At 40.3% G+C, this 21,560-nt stretch overlaps 1 long non-coding RNA gene across 1 annotated transcript in view; it reads left to right on the plus strand.

The window, feature by feature from the left end:
- The window catches only part of LOC117063029, a 46,965-nt gene extending 25,710 nt beyond the window's left edge, over window positions 1-21,255 (plus strand). Inside the window, exons 3-4 of the long non-coding RNA XR_004428680.1 lie at window positions 12,251-12,296; window positions 19,851-21,255. This is a non-coding gene — a long non-coding RNA (uncharacterized LOC117063029). The remainder of the gene's footprint in view (window positions 1-12,250; window positions 12,297-19,850) is intronic.
- The last annotated feature ends 305 nt before the right edge of the window (window positions 21,256-21,560 follow it).

Below are 21,560 nucleotides of genomic sequence, written 5' to 3' on the forward strand. Positions count from 1 at the left end.
CTTTAAAGTTCATATGGAACCAAAAAAGAGCCCGCATTGCCAAGACAACTAAGTCAAAAGGACAAAGCTGGAGGCGTCACGCTACCTGACTTCAAACTATACTACAAGGCTACAGTAACCAAAACAGCATGGTACTGGTACCAAAACAGCATGGTACTGGTACCAAAACAGAGATATAGACCAATGGAACAGAACAGAGTCCTCAGAAATAATACCACACATCTACAGCCATCTGATCTTTGACAAACCTGAGGAAACAAGAAATGGGGAAAGGATTCCCTATTTAATAAATGGTGCTGGGAAAACTGGCTAGCCATAAGTAGAAAGCTGAAACTGGATCCTTTCCTTACTCCTTATACGAAAATTAATTCAAGATGGATTAGAGACTTAAATGTTAGACCTAATACCATAAAAACCCTAGAAGAAAACCTAGGTAGTACCATTCAGGACATAGGCGTGGGCAAGGACTTCATGTCTAAAACACCAAAAGCAATGGCAGCAAAAGCCAAAATTGACAAATGGGATCTAATTCAACTAAAGAGCTTCTGCACAGCAAAAGAAACTACCATCAGAGTGAACAGGCAACCTACAGAATGGGAGAAATTTTTGCAATCTACTCATCTGACAAAGGGCTGATATCCAGAACCTACAAAGAACTCAAACAAATTTACAAGAAAAAAACAACCCCATCAAAAAGTGGGCAAAGGATATGAACAGACATTTCTCAAAAGACGACATGCATACAGCCAACAGACACATGAAAAAATGCTCATCATCACTCGCCATCAGAGAAATGCAAATCAAAACCACAATGAGATACCATCTCACACCAGTTAGAACGGCAATCATTAAAAAGTCAGGAAACAACAGGTGCTGGAGAGGATGTGGAGAAATAGGAACACTTTTACACTGTTGGTGGGATTGGAAACTAGTTCAACCATTATGGAAAACAGTATGGCGATTCCTCAAGGATCTAGAACTAGATGTACCATATGACCCAGCCATCCCACTACTGGGTATATACGCAAAGGATTATAAATCATGCTGCTACAAAGACACATGCACGCGTATGTTTATTGTGGCACTATTCACAATAGCAAAGACTTGGAATCAACCCAAATGTCCATCTGTGACAGACTGGATTAAGAAAATGTGGCACATATACACCATGGAATACTATGCAGCCATAAAAAAGGATGAGTTTGCATCGTTCGTAGGGACGTGGATGCAGCTAGAAACCATCAGTTTTAGCAAACTGTCACAAGAACAGAAAACCAAACACCCCATGTTCTCACTCATAGGTGGGAACTGAACAATGAGATCACTTGGACTCGGGAAGGGGAGCATCACACATCAGGGCCTATCATGGGGAGCGGGGAGCAGGGAGGGATTTCATTGGGAGTTATACCTGATATAAACGACGAATTGATGGGTGCTGACGAGTTGATGGGTGCAGCACACCAACATGGCACAAGTATACATATGTAACAAACCTACACGTTATGCACATGTACCCTAGAACTTAAAGTATAATAATAAAATAAAAAAAAAAGAAAATGTAACAATGTTTACAAAGTAACCATATCAAAATGACAATTACATAAGGGACTTGTATATGGACTAAGTATGGGCTTCTTCTAAACATTGGAAAAGACCAAGGAAAATTATTTCACTTGTCATTTTCCTTGTATATACCAAGCTCTTCTTGGGTGTCACTATGTCATTGTTTGATTAAAAAAAAAAAGAATTTCAGACCCATACTGGTTGTCCCACCTAAACTTCCATTTGTATGTAAAATACATGAACTTCATAATTACAAGTTTAGGTGTGCAAACTATTGCCATTGTTATATTCTACAAGTTGTCAATATAATTTTGAATTTTTTGTCCACAATTTGACTTCTTCAGTAAAACATAAATCTCTCCATTATAGAAGAAACTCGATCAAATTCAGTTTTGTTATTGTTGTTTTTTTTTTTTTTTTTTTTTTTGAGACGGAGTCTCGCTCTGTCGCCCGGGCTGGAGTGCAGTGGCGGATCTCAGCTCACTGCAAGCTCCGCCTCCCAGGTTTACGCCATTCTCCTGCCTCAGCCTCCCGAGTAGCTGGGACTACAGGCGCCCGCCACCTTGCCCGGCTAGTTTTTTGTATTTTTTAGTAGAGACGGGGTTTCACCGTGTTAGCCAGGATGGTCTCGATCTCCTGACCTCGTGATCCGCCCGTCTCGGCCTCCCAAAGTGCTGGGATTACAGGCTTGAGCCACCGCGGGAGCACTTCAGGTTGCACATTTATTCCTCAGCAAGACTATTCTTCCTTTATTATCATTCTCCCTAGTGTTGAGACGAAATGGTAGCTCTGGTGTGAGATGCAGAGCAGTGCACAGGGGAGGGTGGGAATAAGTGGGAAAGTCAGAGACTTATGCAACTACAACCTTGTTTTGGTGGTGGCAGAGTTAGACTCATCTACATCTTGGTCTAGGTCCTTTGGTACCATATTGGAATATTGTTGCCTTATCATTGTTAGATGCATGCACCTTCCTAATATTGGCCCACAGAGAGGGGGCCTGAGCTCCTATCGGTGGCAGCAAGGTCAGCCCACATGTTTTGCTATGTGACCAGCGTCTAATCTAGGTCACTGGAGCACATGACCCTTGACTCCCACTCCCTGTAGGAATACAGAAAAGTTAGCGCCTAGCTCTTCTCTCCATGCCACCTGGGACCCACCTGCAGGGCCTGGGGAGGCTGCTCGCTGACTCGTGTGCCTCACAGAGTCACTGTGCCTGCTCAGGCATCATATGCTATCAAAAGCTTCTCTCCAACGCTTACTTTCTTTTCACCTATGCACCATTTTTGTCTAGGAGGAAGGTAAAGATGGCCATGAAATGCTCAGACTGATGTGGGGAGTTTCTGTGTCTCTCTTTTCCCAGGAGCTTACTCAGGGTGGAAGGTAGGTCATAGGCCAGTATCTAATCCAGTGACTTTCTCTAATCCTTCTTTTCCTCCCCAGTTTGTGGGTGTTCAGATTGTCTGGGGTTAAGTGGAGAGGATAGGAGATCTGAATTCCTACAAACACATTTGCTTTGTACATCTATGTCTTTTAACATCAGCGTTTTAATATTCAGTAGATAAGAATTTTCTCCTCTGCTCTCTGATCCCACCATGAGAAATAATCCCTGTGATGAATGGTCTTAACTATACAAGTTGATGAGGGGGAACCAGAAGGAGAAAAAAAAAATGTTGCTTAATATCTTACATTATGACATTTAACCACACAGTAGGTCAGCAGGTATAACAAGAACATCATAACAAGAATCTAGCTAGAACTTGACCAAAACTAAACCAAATCCAATGGAAACTTTTTTTTTCTTGGCACACCTTCTGAATGTTGCCGTAGACCAGAGGACAGAATAATGTAGAAAAACATCTTCTTTTTCCAATCTTAAGCTGATCATCGTTTAGTTGGAAATAAATCTGAGATCCTAAATGGCAACAAAAACAAAAACAGCTCAAGCAAACAGGCAGTATTCACTAATGATGACTTTGGTGAAATAGAGGAAAGGAATTGGCAGGAAGAAGAAGGGAGGCCATGGAAAGTGAATGTCCCTTTGCAGCCATCATTTTTCTAGGGTTGCAGTAGGGGTACAAAGGCAGGGCAACAATCCCCTTTCAGACATGACATGCTGGGGAGTTGGAATTAGTGAAGAGGAGATAACACCCTATTTAAAAATTTAGTTGCTTCCAGTTTCTTTGGGTCACTCATGGTTGTGGTTCCACTGAACTGCTTGCTGTAAATAGAAAGATTTTTCTAGTTAGACTTAAATGATAAAAATCTGGTTTAGTGGACTGTATGACTATAAAAAAATGTCATAGCCAACCATTTTAGGGCAAGCTAGAAAAGGTGAAATAGTAAAGAGGTATGAAATACACATATCCATACATTCATTTATTTAACTAATTCATTGAGCCAACAACTGTAGTGCACCTACTGTATTCCAGGCCTATGCTAAGCAGTAGAATACAGAAACCAATAAAAAGGAGTATGCACTATCTAGATGCTCACTGTGAGGTAAAGGGACACACAGCAACCAGCTATGTTACATGAGATTATTCTATGGCCAAGGTATGTTAGGGGAAGAGACCAGCTTTACCTAGCTGGGGATTGGGAAGGTATCACAAAGATAGCAGGGAATAATCAAATGTATCCTTTGAAGGAAAGAACATCTTGGAGTTAAAAAGACTTTGATGAGGACCAGAGGCCACAGAGAGCACAGCATGTTTAAGGAAATGCCTAGACTTTAGAGTGAGAGGACCTCAGAGAACTTTGCAGGAAGCAAATGGAAATGAGCCTGGAAAGTAGGCAGGGGCTGGATAATTAAGGACCCCTTAGCCCATCATATAAAATCAGGACATTATCCTTTGATGGAGGAGCACCATTGGCTGGTTTTTTAGCAGGGAACGCGTGACCAAATGTATCACATTTTAGAGACAACACTTTAGTGCTATTGTGTTGAGTTAATTACAAGGACTCCACAGTGGAAACTGGAAGTCTATTGTATACTATAGGGGAACTAAAATGGGGTCCAACCTAAATCAATAGGAGTGGGAATGGAAGAAAGGGCAGGTTCAAGAGGTGGTATGGTGTAGAACTAAGGCGTTAGGATGTGTGTAAAGGCAAGGGGGGAATAAAGACAATGTCCAGGTTTTTGGCTCAAATGGGGAATAATAGAGCATACAAGATAGAGAGAAAGAGCATACAGGATAGAGGAGGTTTCCTGGGGATTAGAGGGTGGAAGTTCAGTTTTAGACATGCCAAATTTGAGATGCCTGTGGGACATCAAAATGGAGATGTCTTACAGCTGTTTGACATACAGGTCTGCAGCTCAGTATAGAGGTCTGGGCTGATTTATATTTGGGAGTCATGTCTCTGAGGCTGTGAATCAGTCCTGTCGAGAATGTTGATATTTATGAACTAAGAGAGAAGAAGAGTAGCCAGTGAAAGAGACTGAAAAGAGTAAGTCAGAGGTACAGGAGAATATGGGGCCTGATTACCAGGACACAAGGAAGGAGAGAGCATTAGGAAGAAGGGAATGGTTAGCATATTCAAATTCTATAGCAAAGTCACATGGGGCCATTGTAGTAAAGCTGGAGGGCAAAATGACTACTTGCCAGGGAGAGGCAGATTTTGCTCCAATACATGGGAGAGCTTTCTCGCAATCGATACATCTAGTCCCCTGCATACAGCAGGCAATTGGTAAATATTTGCTTGAAATAAGGGTTATTTAATGATGGAATTATTTGTCTGATGAGGACCACACAGGAGTTCATTAAGCAAAGGTAAGCTGCTCAAGTGACAGGGATGCTGTAAAAGGGATCCCTGCGTTGGTTGGAGATCTGTATAAAGAAAGCCCTTTGAACAGTTTGGATGGCAAATGTTTGGTGTGAGTGTAGTGGTTTTTTGTTTTTCATTTTAAAATAAAATTACTTTGGCCAAATAAAGAGTGAAACCCAGCCCACTCCTTACTCGTCATGCCATTTGACGTAATTCTTGTAACCCTTGTGTCATAATTTCCTCACCCATAAACTTGGGACATATCATCTGTCCTATCTACTCCCCCGGAGAATAAATGTGCTTGTTCAGTGTTTGGGAACATGAAGAAAAAAAGAAGGATCATGATACAGGACAGGTCTGGGGGATCTAAGCTTGGCTTTGCTACCATTTTCCTAGGTTGACTTAGACAAACTAGATTTTACGTTTATAAAATGAAGGGGCTAGGCAAGAAGTCGAAGCTCTCTTCTGCCCCCATTTTCTTTCAGGCTGTGATGTTCATTTCTTTGGCATGATCACCATCACCATCATTCCCAGGTTCAGGGCACAGGCAGGTGGAAAGGACTTTTTAAATGCACACTGGCTCAGGTGACCCCCAGTGCAGACGAGTGATGGGGGTAGGGACGAATCTCAGTATTGTGTCCACTTTCCAGATGACATTGCTTCTCAATAAAGTCAACCATGACAGGCCTGGGGTCACAGAACTGACAGACGCTGGAATGGAACCTTCAGCTTGGTTCTTTTCTCTCCAAAACCATGCTCTGTCCACCTCCCTACAGCATTGTGTACTTATGTTGGGCATTGTTATTATTCAACAGCAACCCTGGATTGATAAGGAAGAGGTCAATCCTGCCTTCAGAAGGCCCGACTTAGAGTCCAGTCTTAAGCCCTTGTTTCATGTTCAACATTGAGAAGGTCATTTCCCCATTGTGGAGATGCTCAATTTCTGCATATACAAAGAAGAGAGCCATTGCATCCTGCAGCTTCTGAAGGTCGTGAAGAGGGTGAAATGAGATGAGGGAGGCAGGCTGGGAATCACTATGCACATTGCAGGGCCTGTGTTTCTGTGAGGTTTGCAAGCACATGGTACAGTTGATTGCACAGCGATTACAGTGCTTTTCAATGTTGTGGGGGTCAGCATGCCTGCGCTGGGAGCTGGTTCTCTCCCAATGGCTTGGGTAAAATACCCTTCAGAGGGGCTGCATCCTCCCTCCCTTTCAATCCAAATATTTAGCTTCAAGCTTGCTTCAGCTGTGCTTTGGCAAGAAGTGTTCGGGAGGAGGAGGCTGCTCTGAGGGGCCCTCGTTTGAAGCCCTGGATGTCCTACAGTGATATGGGGCCTTGGCCAAGCAAGTTGAGCTTTGAGGCCAGCAGCAGGTTTGAGACATTCCGGGGGCTGCTGACTTCAGCTGAGGGGGCTCAAAGCCCAGATCCCCACACAGCTGTGGACTCTCAAGGATCTCTCTCTCTCTCTCTCTGTTTCTTGGGCAGAGCTTCATATGCATCTGAGCCAGCCCTGCAGCAGCCCTTAGCAGCCCTTCTCTGGGGCTGGGTTATCTGTATGCCCAGGAAATCACTGGGCTGAGGGTACAAGATGGGATCTTGGCTTTCTCAAAAGAAGAATGAATTATTATCATTGAGTCCTCTGGGGGAACTCTTGGGGCTGGACTCACCATTACTCCCAGTGACCTACTTGGGAGATTTCTGTTTCTTGTTCCTGAAACCTTAGATTCTGAGGGCTGTTTCTACCATGAGATATAGGACTCATTAACTTAAAAATATGACCACTGCCGATCAGTTTGGGCCCACTGTACCCATAGAATAGCCGGCAAAGAAAAGAGTTTGTGTACTGGCAGTTGTAATACACCCTGATCATAAGGAGAAAGCATGGTTATTTCACAAAGAGGGTAGGGAAGGGTAGGAAGAATATTTACTTTTTCCTCAGGAGATGCCCTACTCTCTAAATAACTGAATTCCTATTGAATGTATTGAGAGAAGTTGGCACTTAGGTATTGTGAATGCTGCCACCTATATTAGAATCAAAGGTAAGAAAAAATTGGAGAGCAATGGAAGTTGAAGAATAAGATCAATTGAACATATACGGAAGAGGTGTGTCTCTCCTTTAGGTCCAGGTGTGACCTTGGCATTGTATAAGGGCAGGAGGCAGAGGAAGGTGGATGTCCTTCTCTCCAATGGCTCTGCACTCACTCACCTTTCTCAGAATAATTGGTTGTGAGGACAAAAATGATGTCACTATACCACACCATCTCCTTATTTGAGGCAATAAGGATTTAGGTGAACTTGAATATACCATTATGATTGAGAGAAAGTGGAGAATCATTTGGGGAAACAAACTAAAAAAGCAGGTTTGTTGACTCAATGATTCATAAAATGGTCACTGCTTTATTTTCTGTAGCTGGACATTTTCTCCTCTCTTTAAGGTGAGTGACTTGAATAGATTGATGTTCTTGGGGAAGAATACCTATCTCAAAGGTGGAATCACTGATTAATGTTTTCCAGGGATATGTTTATCACTGAATCTGCAATGGCTACAGCAATTCCCGGCAACATGGGTACTCAGAAAATATTTGATGAGTAAACAGAAGGAAGGAAGGGAGAAAGGAAGGTGGGAAAGAAGTAAAGGCAGGGAAGGAGAGGTGAGAGGAGGGGATGAGAGGGAAGCAAGGAGGCAGCAGAGTGGTAGGGAGAGAGAGAGAAAAGGGAGGGAGGGAGGGAAGGAAAGAAGGAAGGAAAGGAAGGAGGGAGGGAGGGAAGGAAAGAAGGAAGGAAGGAAGGAAAGAAAGAAGGAAAGGAGGGAGGGAGGGAAGGAAGGAAGGAAAGGAGGGAGGGAGGGAGACAAGGAGAGAGGAAGGAAGGAGGGAGGGAGGGAGGAAGGAGGCGGGGAGAGAGGGAGGGAGGGAGGGAGGGAGGGAGGAAGGAAGGAAGGAAGGAAGGAAGGAAGGAAGGAAGGAAGGAAGGGAGTTTCTTATTTGTGGCTCATCAGACTTAGAGGTCACACTTGTGATACTATTCCGTGATAATGTATTTGGTATCCTGGAGGTGGGAAAAATTCATTTTTGTCTCATTAAATTTATAAAACCCATGGCTTTTTCCTAAGGGAAGAACTGTGTTTATAGAATGGTGAAGTGTTTCAAAGTAAATTGATCCTGCATGCAAAAGTGTATAACAATTTTGTTGACATCAGATTTTTACTATGGTAAGTTCAGAAGGTTGATGTTCAGAAAGCTGATGTTCCTTGACTGTCCCTCTTGGTCTGGTAGAGGTTTCTTTCTGTCACTCCCGTATCGTAACTGCATCACTTTGTATTATGGCTCCTCCTCACCTAAGACAGTTTACTTCTGCCTGCTCTTAAGCAGCAAGAATTGAAAGAAAATGTGTAGACTTAGAAGAAATAATACCCCAGAGCCACCTTTAAATGCATTTTTCCAAGGCATATCAAAATATCCTTGGAATTTGTTGTGAAAATTTGACCACATCCTAGTTAGCATGAGGTTAAAATTAACAGTAACATGTGTTTTAGGGATCTCAATTTGCAAAATATTAATAGAGTTCATGGGCAGTTAACTGCAATAAAGGGAGGAAATGAAGTTTATAGTGCAGGGCCCTGGGGATTACAGCTTTCTCTACCCCTGAGCACGTTCATATCCCAGAACTCACGTAAAGTGAGGAAGGCCATAAAAGGAACAAAGAACGAAAGCTCAAGGTTGATGTTATAGGTCTCTTTCTCTTCCCTCCTGGGAGGGCTTCCAGTGCGTCCAGGGGTAGCCTTACTTAGCCTTAGTTTCCTTCTGCCCATTCAGAAACCCATGATTCACCCTGAGGTGCAAAAACAGGGACCTTCAGTGAGACTCATAGCTGCTGACACATCAGAAAGGAGACCTGACCAATTTCTTATCAATTCTGTGGAAATGTGATTCTTATTGCATTTTCCTCTCAAGTTAAACTACTTAGGCATAAAAAAATTTAAAAAAATGCATGAAGACATTCCAGATTGAGAGTCAGTAGACATGGATTTATGCATTCTCTGCTTTTGACTCTCTGGTGACTTGAAGGAAATCATGCCTGCCTTCTACACTTTTGCCTCCTCACCTAAACAGAAGTAGTAGGGCTAGGGGATCTCTAGGGGCTCTTCCTGCTCTTTAGTCTGTAGTTTAATGTGAATCTGACTTTTGTCCAGTGGACTTTCTTAGGAAAATTTACCAAAGAATGATTATTGAATACAAGATTCAGATATTAGAGCCAGGAAAAGTCCATGCAAACTAAAGTAATCACAATAGCAAGAAAGGCGAGACGGAGATTGAATGATGGGAGAGGAAAGAGGTCATTCCAGGCAAAGAGAAGGCTTAGGGTAAAGACCTGAGGTGTGAAGATACAAGGCATGATTTGAAATTCAATGGGAGAGCAAGGTAATTGGAGCAAGTTGAAGAAGGAAACAAAAGAGGAGGACCTCCACAGCCTTCCCAGGACTTCATCTGGACCATTTCTGGGGCCACCTTCAGGGACACACGTCAGTGTAGTATATAGGAACATTTTTGGACTCAAAATGTCAAAAAAGGTGGCTGATCTGGACTGTTTCTGATGAGGGCCCTACTGGTCTCGCCTGCCGAGTTAGTGCTCTTGTAGCTGAGACCTGACTTTCTCACTCCAGTTGGTAGCTGTCCTCATGTCAGTTCCTTTCACACTAGCTCCTCCACAGGCCTTTGCCATACTCACCTTCTGCTTCTAGAATGGGAGTCATTCTGCCTTCGAGAGAGCCTCCATGGAAAGAATCTGGGAGTGATGACTTTCCAGGGTGTTAACATATGAAATCTTTCACCCTCTTCATATATACATATAGTTTTTTTTTGTTTTTTTTTTTAGGTAGAGTCTTGCTCTGTTGCCCAGGCTAGAGTACAGCAGTGCAATCTCAGCTCACTGCAACCTCTGCCTCCCAGGTTCAAGCGATTCTCTTGCCTCAGCCTCCTGAGTAGCTGGGACAATAGGTGCATGCCACTACTCCCGGCTAATTTTTGTATTTTTAGTAGAGATGGGGTTTCACCATGTTGGTCAGGCTGGTCTTGAACTCCTGATCTCGTTATCCACCCGCCTTGGCCTCCCAAAGTGCTGGGATTACAGGGTGAGCCACCATGCCCGGCCCCCTCTTCATATTCTTTTGTTGTTGTTGTTGTTGTTTTTTGTTTTGAGACGGAGTCTCGCTCTGTCACCCAGGCTGAAGTGCAGTGGCCGGATCTCAGCTCATTGCAAGCTCTGCCTCCCGGGTTTATGCCATTCCCCTGCCTCAGCCTCCGAGTAGCTGGGACTACAGGCGCCCGCCACCTCACCCGCCTCTTCATATTCTTAAGGCTCAATCTTCTGAGCTTCCAGGAGGCCTAATGGTACCCAGTACTCACACCACTTCTGCTCTTGGCAAAGTTATCAGGAGCCTTCTATCACTTCAATCTTTGGGACAGTGAAGTTCAGTGGAGCTCAGACTATCATGAACCCTTGCTAGTATCCATTGACTGGGTTTGACACCCAGGCACTCTCATTAGATTCTAATCACTTTTTGCCACAGTGAGGTCTGAGACTTAGTACTCTCTGGGTCACCCTGCTGACATCTCTATTCCCTCTGACCTTGTCACTAGAACTGGGATCTGGCCTTGTATTTTTCTTAGTCATGAGCCCCTACTTTGTTAAGTGTTTCAGGCTCCCCAGGACCACAGTTCTCAGCTCATTTATCTACAAATATTAATATCCTGCCTTGTGCTTGCCTGGATTCTTTATCTGACTGGCAGGTGCTCTGGGGTAGACCACCTTCTGAACTGTGACCTAGGTTGCAACAGCCTCTCACACCTGTATCCTTAGGCTCATTTGTGTTGCATGCTTCAATTCCCAAAACATTCATCACACATTCTTCTTACATAAACTTTATTTCTTGTCCTTGATTTGTGAGCAGTTAGGGCAATAGCCCCCCACAGAAATATCAAAAGCTGTTTGTTATTACAAAGACCTCATTCTACTCTCATTAAAGATGTTGGGAAAGAATGTCATGATTCTAGCTCATATTCTTGATGGGAATAATTTGATAACTACCTGATAAAACTTTTTAGTCTCATAATCACTTGCTCTGAATCTCCAGAACACTGAGAAATTGAAGGAAATATGTAGGGGTTGTTTGTTCCTTTATTTGCTTATTTTAATTAAAGTCAGCATTTTCACAAAAGTTGTGGTCTTTTTAATTGTGCACACTTTGTGCCTTAGTTTATCTGTGTTCAGTTCCTGGCCAGAGATCATTTGTTTTCATAGGAATGTACATGTGTCTGAAGCATCAGAGCTACAGGCACTGCTCCCACCCCGTCCCTGCAGACTTCATCCTGCTCAGTCCAAGGCAAGGGAACTATCCACTGGCTCAGACCCATTATGAGAGAAGTCTAGAATTGTCTTATCTATTAGTCCTGGGCCAAAAGGAAACTGAGGAAGCTCTTCAGTACACAAGAGTCTAATGGATGGCAGGTCTCTCAACCCCCACAAGCATGCCCACCACAGGCAGAAGATGCCCACTGCCATCCCTCACCAAGCTGATTGAACACTCACAATCTCATGGGACTGCTCAGTGCTGAGTTAACAGAACCCCTTTGGAGCCTGCGAACTGGATTCCTCAGTACATCCAACAAGGGCTTCTACACTTTTTCCTCACCCAAGACATACTGAACTTTTTTCCCTCAAATGGGCCAATGCAATTGGTGCCTGTATGGTAGACACATCTGACAGCAATAGCTTAACTGAAGCCTACCCTGAGAATGACCCTGTACAGCAGATGGACCTGACAGCAATAATTTAAGAAATGAGGGTGCTCATGTGGAGGTTGCTGAGGAGAGGGTACTCAGTGAGGATGTTATGTAAACTGCATGTGTTTTTGTGCCAGCAGTTCTGGTTTTCCTGTCCAGCCTGCCACCACTGAACCATCCCTGTATGTAAGTTCCCGCAAATAAAACCATAGGCCTCTTTTGCTGGCTCTAGGTCTCTTCTCTAGCCTCTTGAACCCAGTGCCATCCCTACTGAAGTTAATAGGGGTCTGGCATGACAGTGTCACAGCATGCTTCAATGCCTGCAAAATAGACCGAGTCTTATGGTTTTGGCTCTGTTGAGTTTATTCTGATGAAGGCAAGGTTCTTATCCTTTTCACTCATCCATAGTCAAGGAGAAAGGCCATCCATGGGAGCTGACGCCCCAAGGGGAGATCACCTATTACCCTAGATAACTCAGGTCTGGTCTCCCCAGCACAAGTGTCAATATAGGTAAAATTACTTCTGATTCCAATCCCAAAGTTCTTCATATTTCTTGCTTTTCCAGCAGATTCCCTTAAGCAGCCCAAAATCCTCTGAAGGGCTTGACATGTGCTGAGCTCCTGAAGGCTGTGGGTAAAGCCAACTGTGGAGCTTCAGGGGATGTTTGCATGCTGAGCAGGCTTAGCAGAGACACTGTGCCAAGGAGTGTTTTTAGAGTGAAGAGGAATTTGAGTTTTTCTCATCTAGGACCAGGAAAGATTACTGGTATGACTCAGAGGATTACAGTAAGAGAGCCTTTTCAATAATGGGGTAAAGAGGAAATCAGACTGAGTTTGTAGGAGGCATCTTGGGGTTTTAATCCCTGCTCAACAACTTACCAACTCGGGGGCTATAAGCCATTTATTTCTCTTAGCCTTGCTATCTTTATCAATTAAATAGAGATAATAATACGCAGGTACCCTGAGAATTACATGTGGCCATGGTTATAAAATATCTAAACAACATTTGGTACACAGTAAGTGCTCAATCTATAGAAGCTGTTTACTACAATAAAGGAGAGTTAAGGCAGGTTACTGGAATTACTTCATCATTTTCTCTAGATCTGAGAGATTCCAAAGGAGCTGATATAACCAGACATATGGCCTAGTTAGTTCTAGGAAAATCTATAACAAAACTCACTTTTCTTATAAGCTTCAGCAGAACTAAGAGAAATAACTGCCCCAAAGTTTGGAGAAGAGCAAAAGGCTGAATTCAGGACCTATTTGTCTTGCAGACAAGTAGAAGCTCCCTACGGCATACTCAACACCGCATATGTGCACAGAGGTGCACAAACACAAAGGTGCAGACACACATGCACACGTGCACATATTCACATAAGGAGCTCCCACTCCAAGACTGAGCTACCTCCCTTGCCCACTGTTCTTAAGCTCCTATGCTGTATCAAAGGAGAAGAAACTGATGTTTCAAGCTTGTTGAATTCTAACTCATCAAAATAGTTTGGTTTACCCCCTGTGCTACTTTACAAGGCACTTAGGCATTTTTTCATGGGGTTGCGAAATCATGTTTCATCAGTAATAAACAGGATCAACCCCCAAAGACTGAAGCTCAATTTCAAGCTCAGAACCCAGGAGGTCAGAGTGGATTCTATCACAGAAAATCACAAACTCCCTTTCCTTAGCAAAGCAAAACATATTCTGGGAGAAAGAGAGGAGGCTTCAAGTCAAGCACAGCAGTTTCTAATATTTTTCCACTTGACTTTTCTTAATTAGTGTTGACTAGCTTAACGAAGCAATTAAGGGGCTTATTTGCTTTTTAAAATCACATGTGAAATTTAAGAAACCTTGAAATAGAAGATATATTTGTCCCCAAGATCTTACTCCACAAGGGATATCAGTTTGAATATTCTCCAACCACTAGAAAGTGAGAACAACTGGCCCTGTTCTCCAAATGAGGCCTAAGCAAAACAGAAATCGCAGTAGCCGGTTCTGCGTGTAGAAATCCTCAGTAAGTGAACGGCTGCTTTTCAGATGTTATTTCTGAGACTTCCATTGAAAACAATGATAATTAGTTTTTGATAATAAAGACATCTACCACTTATTGATTAATTATGAGCTAAGAAGTGTGTTGCAGACTTTTCATATGTTATTTCAATTTAAATCTGTAAATGTTCCCTTCCCTTTTTACTAGAGTAAGAAAATAAGGATTCAGAGCGGGTGAATGGCATGCCCAGGGTCACACACCTGTCAGGACCTCGACTGGAACTTTTCTCATTCAGACACATGGTTGTCCCATGACATTTCACTTTCTTCCCTTGTGACAGTTCTAAACCAGGAGAATTGTGGCTTAAGCACACCAAAGATCATTAAATAACTAAACTTGTGTGTGCATGTTTACACCTACATTTATATAAATAGCATATACAATAGTAAAAAATTGTTATTTTTAATAATTATATCTAATTATCTGTATGACAATCTAACAAGCCCCTAATAGATAGTATATTAATCATATGATTATAGTTTAAGTTATTTACATGAAATAATAAGCTTACATATCACAATTTATAATTGATATAAACAAATTGATAATACAAATAAATATATAGTATATTAAATGTGATATGTATGTAACATATACATGAGACCTACAAATCCATATGTAATACAAGCCATAATATAACATGATATATAAAACATATAATACATAATATTGTGATATATATAATGTGTTTGTATAAAATACACAACACATGATATATAATACATGGAAATTATGTCTTTAATAATTGTGTATAATTACAGAATTATCAGAAATTTTGATACTGGGTTAACAATTAGATTTTAATAAATAATTATACTTATAGGACAATATTCTATATTATAACTCAATAAATAAATTTAATTATTAAATAATAATATTATGGAGTAATTAACTGGACTATCCAGAGTTTAATGTGTGCATCTGGTCATACACAAGTTCACATTTATTGTCTATCATGTGCTAGAAACAGTGCAAAACACTTTATATATCACCTTTTTAAACCTTTCCACAAACCAGCAAGGTAGGTACCATTCACTGAAAAGAAATTGAGGCTTTTATCAGTCAAATATTCTTTTTTTGTTTTTCTTTTAGGGGCACAGAGCTAGCAAAAGAGCCAGGAATCAACCCTTATTTTGTCTTATTCCAAATGACATCAAGTGTTTGTATTCTACCAAGTCAGATAAGTAAAGTGACAAAACACAGGAAGGACAAAGAGATTATGTCTTCATGCTTCCCTGCTCCTTGAAAATGTAGTATATGCCAAGTTTTCATTGATTCAGTGGGGAAGGCAAGGGACGCTGGCCTGGTGCCAATTCAACCACTCTCTCAGTCTCTTGTTTATTCAGCAAGCTGTTCCTCTGGGTCCTGGGGAAGAGGGAATTATTTGGGGTGGCAGCCCATGGCATATGTCCTGATGCAGCCTGTGGCATATGTCCAAGCCCCTGCCACTGCGACACTCTTGTGACCAGGGTCCATATGCTCATGGCACTCCCTTGGACTTAGCTATTTTTTCATTGCCTCTGGGACTGCAGGCTCAATACTTGGCACTGGAAACACTGCCAGCAGCAGCACAGTTTGGGAGTACATCCCACAAGGGCACTGAGTCAACAGTGCCAACAGGAGGAAAACATATGAGCCCAGGGAGATTTCTTAACTATTTACCCAGTGGGGGAAATTGTTTATTTTCTACATATCTCCCAAAGAGCCCATTTATGAGCTCCATTTATGACTTCAAACAGGTAAGTTGGCAGAGACATGGCAGTGAAGATAAGATGATGACTAATTAATAGCCTTGCAACAGGTTTCAACACCCAGATCTACAACTACCATTATTATTTTTCTTAACCACTAACATTTATTTTCAAATACAAACATGCTTTTAAGTATTTTTCTTAATACAGATAATAGTTTTATCTTGTTCTTGGCACCATTTCCTCTTCCCAATAGGGTTATAAATAGGGTATTCCATTTGGCAAGGGTCTTGTCCATGGCATTGGAGAGACGGTTCTATAGTTACTGTAACAAAACAGCACATAGTTGGCATATTTCTCCCCAAACTTTCCTAACATTTACACTGCCATCTGCATACTTTTCACTTGACTTCACTCTGAAAATTGACTGTTCCTCTGATACATACCAGAGACTTGGCTACTTGGACATTTGGAAACAAAATAGAAGGAACAAAACATGAAAAAGGAAGCATTCTTCCCATTTCTGATCCCAGGCACTCAATACTTGTAGTAGTACAGTAGTTTGTAAGAATGGTTGAAGGTAGCTTCCTTTGAGGTCAATTTTAATTTTAAGATTTTAGGATTCTGTGAATGAAGGGATAATTCATTAATTAATATACTAATATCAATAACTGCTTTATTTTCCTGAGTTCATACGGCTATCTGCCCATATTTAAATATATATGTAGAAAAATGTGGGATCACTATGTGTAAGAAAACTCAAAAATGAGTCTTAAAAACACAATAAAGTTAAAATGGAAGATCCAGACCTAAAACCCTTTCCAAAGTTCTGCTCCCAACATTTCAAATAAGTGTCAGATAACGCAAATGAGTTTTTAAGAGGATTAAGATGCTAGAACATAATATATCTGGAAGTTCAAGGATTTCCATTGTTGTGAGACAAAGAATGCATAAGAATACAAATCTCCATAGTTTTGTCTTCCAGATAACCGGATAACCCTCACCAGCTGGGCTTCACTTTCTTTTCAGGTTTAAATAAAGGAGGGGGAAGGTTTCAGCAATAGCTGCAGCAGTTATTGATGAATTGAGGATTCTCCAAAATGAGACTTTTAGAGAGATAGAATACACATAGCCCTTGCCTGGAGAACTGGATAAATTCACTCTGTCTTCATCAAACATGGTTAGCCCAGGCATCATTTGAATGAATGTGAAGGAAAAACTAACTTCTCGATGTTTTTTCCTGAAACTCTGCCTGTGCATTTGCTCATGTCATATGAGCATATAGAAGAGAAGCCAGGTCATTGAGTTAATATTGGCCCACAGCACATTTTATGGAAGGCTATTTGGTGCCTAGTCATTCCCAGGACGTCTTCATATGAGGATTTACTGAGCCAAAAATTTAAGATTTATTTGAGAAGTCACCCAAGTGATGAGTCCATTTGTGGATACAAAGATATTAGTGATTAGAATGGTTGTGTTGGAGATGAGAAGTTGCATTGCTGTTGCTGCTGTTGTTTTATTCTTTTTCTTTGCTCTTATGCAAAATACTGTAGGAAAATAATTTCGTTTTACCAAGTTTAATGTGAGATTTTACTTGTGATTTTGATATTTTGATCCCAAGCCTTACAGTTGGAGAAGTCAAATTTTCTGTTTTTGTTTTAAAAATCGTTTTAGCTTATAGAATGAAGGAGTGGACACTGGCTAACTTTACAGAATATTTTATCCATAATTAAGAATCTAATGAAGCTGAAACAAGAACATTGTTTCTTATGGGTTTAGAATAATATAGATGATGTATTTTCATTACAAGTGCTTTGGAGATAAAAATTTGAGGGAGAATAAACCAGTACACACCTGCACACTCACACACACACTCACACACACATTTACACACATACAGAAAAAAAAATACTTTTTTAAGCCTTACCTGCTGACATATGTTGTGTTTAAATGAATATTCACTACATCCAACTCTTGTCACTTTCATCCATCTTAGGTATTTAACATTAAATATCGAACATTAACATTTAACATTAATATTTAACATTAACATGATGTCTAATAACATTAACACAGAGCTATGGTTGAGTTTGTAAGACAATATCACATGCACAACATATATTTGTGTAAGGCATGATGCTGGGTTCTGGATGTTGACTGAGAGATGAAAGAATGGACATCATTTTGACATTGGAAAAATTCATAAATTTGGTGGAGAACAAACATTTGTCATACAAGCTAAATGAGTGTAAGTTGCATTTTAAACTCAGCAGTTCACAAATTTATCGGTTACAACCTTAACATCTTCTTTGATACCAACTTCCAATTCATCTATCTTATACTTTTCTTACCTTGGCCTCCCCAAATTATCTCAGTTCATCTCTCTTCTTCAGTCAGTCAGTGTCTGCTTCCTGTGAGTAGACCTACAATTCTGTACTAACCTGTCACTCTGTAATTCAAGTCTCTCTTGATTGGCACTGTCTAAAATGGTAGCCCCTAGCCACATCTGGCTTTTACATTAATATTAAAATTAAATTAAACTTTCAGATTTTTATTCAAACCAGTCACCTTTCAAGTGCCCTACAGCCACATATGGCCCATTGCTACTATTGGTGAATGACGCTGGTATTTCCACTGGCTCAGAAAGCTCTGAGACAGATCTGCTCTAAAGCACAGTTCAAAGCTCGCTTGCCAGGCTCTTCTCCCCATGGTTTCCTCAGGCAAGCGAGCCTCCAATAAGTTAAATATCCATTGTTTTCTGCATATATTCTGAGCTTCACTGACTTGGGGGCTTTCCTATTTCCAAAGCTTCAAGTGTTCTTTTGAAATCCTATTGTCATTTAAGGCCTAGAATAAAGAATTGTTTCCCCTTCTTTTAAGAGGCCTTTTCTTTTCTTTTCTTTCTTTTTTTCTGTTTGTCACACAGCCTTTATTTCTCCCTCACTTTTTTTTTTATTATAATACTTTAAGTTCTAGGGTACATGTGCACAACATGCAGGTTTGTTACATAAGTATACATGTGCCATGTTGGTGTGCTGCACCCATTAAGCCTTTTCGAATCTTCCCAGTGAGAGCTTTGACTCCTCTGGAATCTGAGAGCACACTTTGTGCCTCAGCTGTGCTTCACTTAGAGCTCTGTTTCAGCGACAAGAGTTGGATGCAACGGATGTCCAGTTCTTCAAACACAGCATATGTGAGCAGATAAGCCTTAAAAAATTGTGAACTGCTGAGTTCAAAATGTAAGTCTTCAGAAGATTTTTTTTTTTTTTTTTTTTTTTTGCTCCAGTAGTTGGTTATGCTAGTTTTTTGAGGTCAGGGGAAGCATGTAATTTTCATATTTCATGACCTCTGGTTTTTCTTCTTTGTGTGTTTTATTTTACTTATTTTTTTTTTAAGTTTTGAGGACACTAAAGATAAAATAAACGAATAAAAAGGGAAGAAGGACACAATTGGTGACAAAATCTGAAGGTGAAAATGAAGAAATAGAGTTACATCAACCATATATGAGGGAAGGATGGGGTTGCTGCACACTGTAGAATAAAGTCCTATAATTAAACTCTTTTTCTGTTAATTTGCTTTCTGGATCTATGTGAGTTAATTATTGTCACTAAACCTGTCATTTGTTTTTGTTTTATTTTATCTGTAGAATAAAAATAGTAATGCTTACCACATAGGTTGTTGTAAATATCCCTTAAGGTAATATAAGTAAAAGCGCCTCTTAAAGAAAAAAAAAAAATGTCTCATACAAATGTGAGTGGTTGTTTACAGCAAGCTTCCAGAAAAGGAGGGTTTGGAATGGGGAGAAACACGTTCTCCTGTCCCTTCACAAACCCCCTTTCTTCTGACAAAGCCCTGCCGACTGATAAAGTTCCAGTAGGCTCTTTGTGAGTTATCCACAGGGTTCTCTTTTTATCTCACAGAAATATTTATATAACTATACATTTCTATAATATTTTTTATTCCACCCTCCTTGGGATGTAGTTATGACTGTTGAATATTTACTTTTCAGACATTCCTTCTCCCTTTGAAGAAATCCACAAAAGAAAAAGCAAAATACTGACAAGTTTTCAAAGCCATGATTTACAGGAATGAATTCTGAAAAGCAAGTGGCTAACATCCGAGTTCATCATCAAATAATATTTCTAAAGCACCCTCTAGTGTCTGGCCCCAAGCCAGATGATTCAACGCCTGGAGAAGCTACAGACTTTTTAAAAGTAAAATAGACTCATGTCTGCTCTTGAGAAGCAAGTCGGCATCATTTAGGATGTCTTAGGAATGTCTCTCTAAATAAGGATTAAAAATGGATTGCTGTAGAAAAATTAATACAGGTACAAACACTAATAATATTGAATGCAATTTAAATTCCATTTTAAAATAGATAATAGGGTTTAAAATAACATGTCGAAAATTGTACTGGAATTAGCAAAATTTAAAATCTTAGGAAGAAAAATCCTGATTTGTATGTGAAAAGGTGTTGAACTGAGGAAAATTAAGACTAGCAAGAGTAGATAGGGGTTGTCTAGTAGGAATCATAGACCCATCAGCCATCTGATTATGCTGTGACTGATACTAGCCTGTAGTTTTCATCCAGTAAATCATCAAGTGGTGCAGTAGAAAGAGCATGGTATGTAGAATCATAAGACTCATAGTTTGGGGTCAACTCTACTACTCACTTGGCCATGTGGTTTGGAACACATCACAAAAGATTTATGAGCCTTCGCTTCTTCACATGTAAAATTGTGATGATTTTGCCAACTTCATAGAATTGTTTAGACTTTAGAGTATTACATAGGATACAACGGACTAGTTCCTTGAACAAAGTACTTGCCCCCGAAATGTTACTATTTTTTCTAGTTGTGTGATTGATTTTGCAATCCGCAATTTAATATTATGCATTCAATAGGTTTATAATATGCATTCAATATGACTCTTGCATATATTTCATAAAAACAAATTTGAATATTTTTCTCATTTTCTCATTCACATTCTTTGAGAATGGCATCATAGTTTTATTTTGATAATGAAGTAATAGAGTCAATTCCTGAATAGGCTAGTTGACTTTAATGAGAAATACCCATTTATTCATTAATTTCATTTTCAACTCTTAAATCCATAATGGCCCCTTCACTATGGGTTTCTTATATTAATAAGATGGACCAGATACTTTTATCACCTACAAAAAAAAATCTTTGTAGGCGGAGCAATAAAGAGTACTGAATCATTTTAAGAAGTCACATAGAAAATGACTTTTGAACATGGAAGGACTCGGCTTGATCAAGCAAATTCTATTTCAAAGTTTTACTTGCAAGGTTATTTATTACTGTGTGGAATCTCACTCCTGTGGCTGGGGTCAAGAAAAATGGGGACACAGGTGTCTGCCTATTTGCACAGGCATTAAAAAGTATTGTAAAATGAGCTTCAGCCTTTTAAGTTACTGTCTTCTTTATAATAATAATCTTTTCCATTTTACAAGGTCTATATTATTTTTAGGTAAGAAAACACTGTAGAGTTCATGTTTTATTGTTCCTTGCAGTTATATAAATTATATTTGGCCAAAACAAATGTAATTCCTACTGTGTGAACTGGGAACCCAAAATGTTGATTTTCCTCAAGTTATAAACAATGTGAAGATATGTTATACTAGGTCACAATTTTCCAGAGCAGAGCAAAATATATAACTCAGTTTTAATAACAAAACTGCATATATCATTAAAGCTTC

This window comes from Trachypithecus francoisi, unplaced genomic scaffold (assembly GCF_009764315.1).
Source record: "Trachypithecus francoisi isolate TF-2019V2 unplaced genomic scaffold, Tfra_2.0 Lachesis_group17, whole genome shotgun sequence".
In the NCBI taxonomy this organism is placed as follows: Eukaryota; Metazoa; Chordata; class Mammalia; order Primates; family Cercopithecidae; genus Trachypithecus; species Trachypithecus francoisi.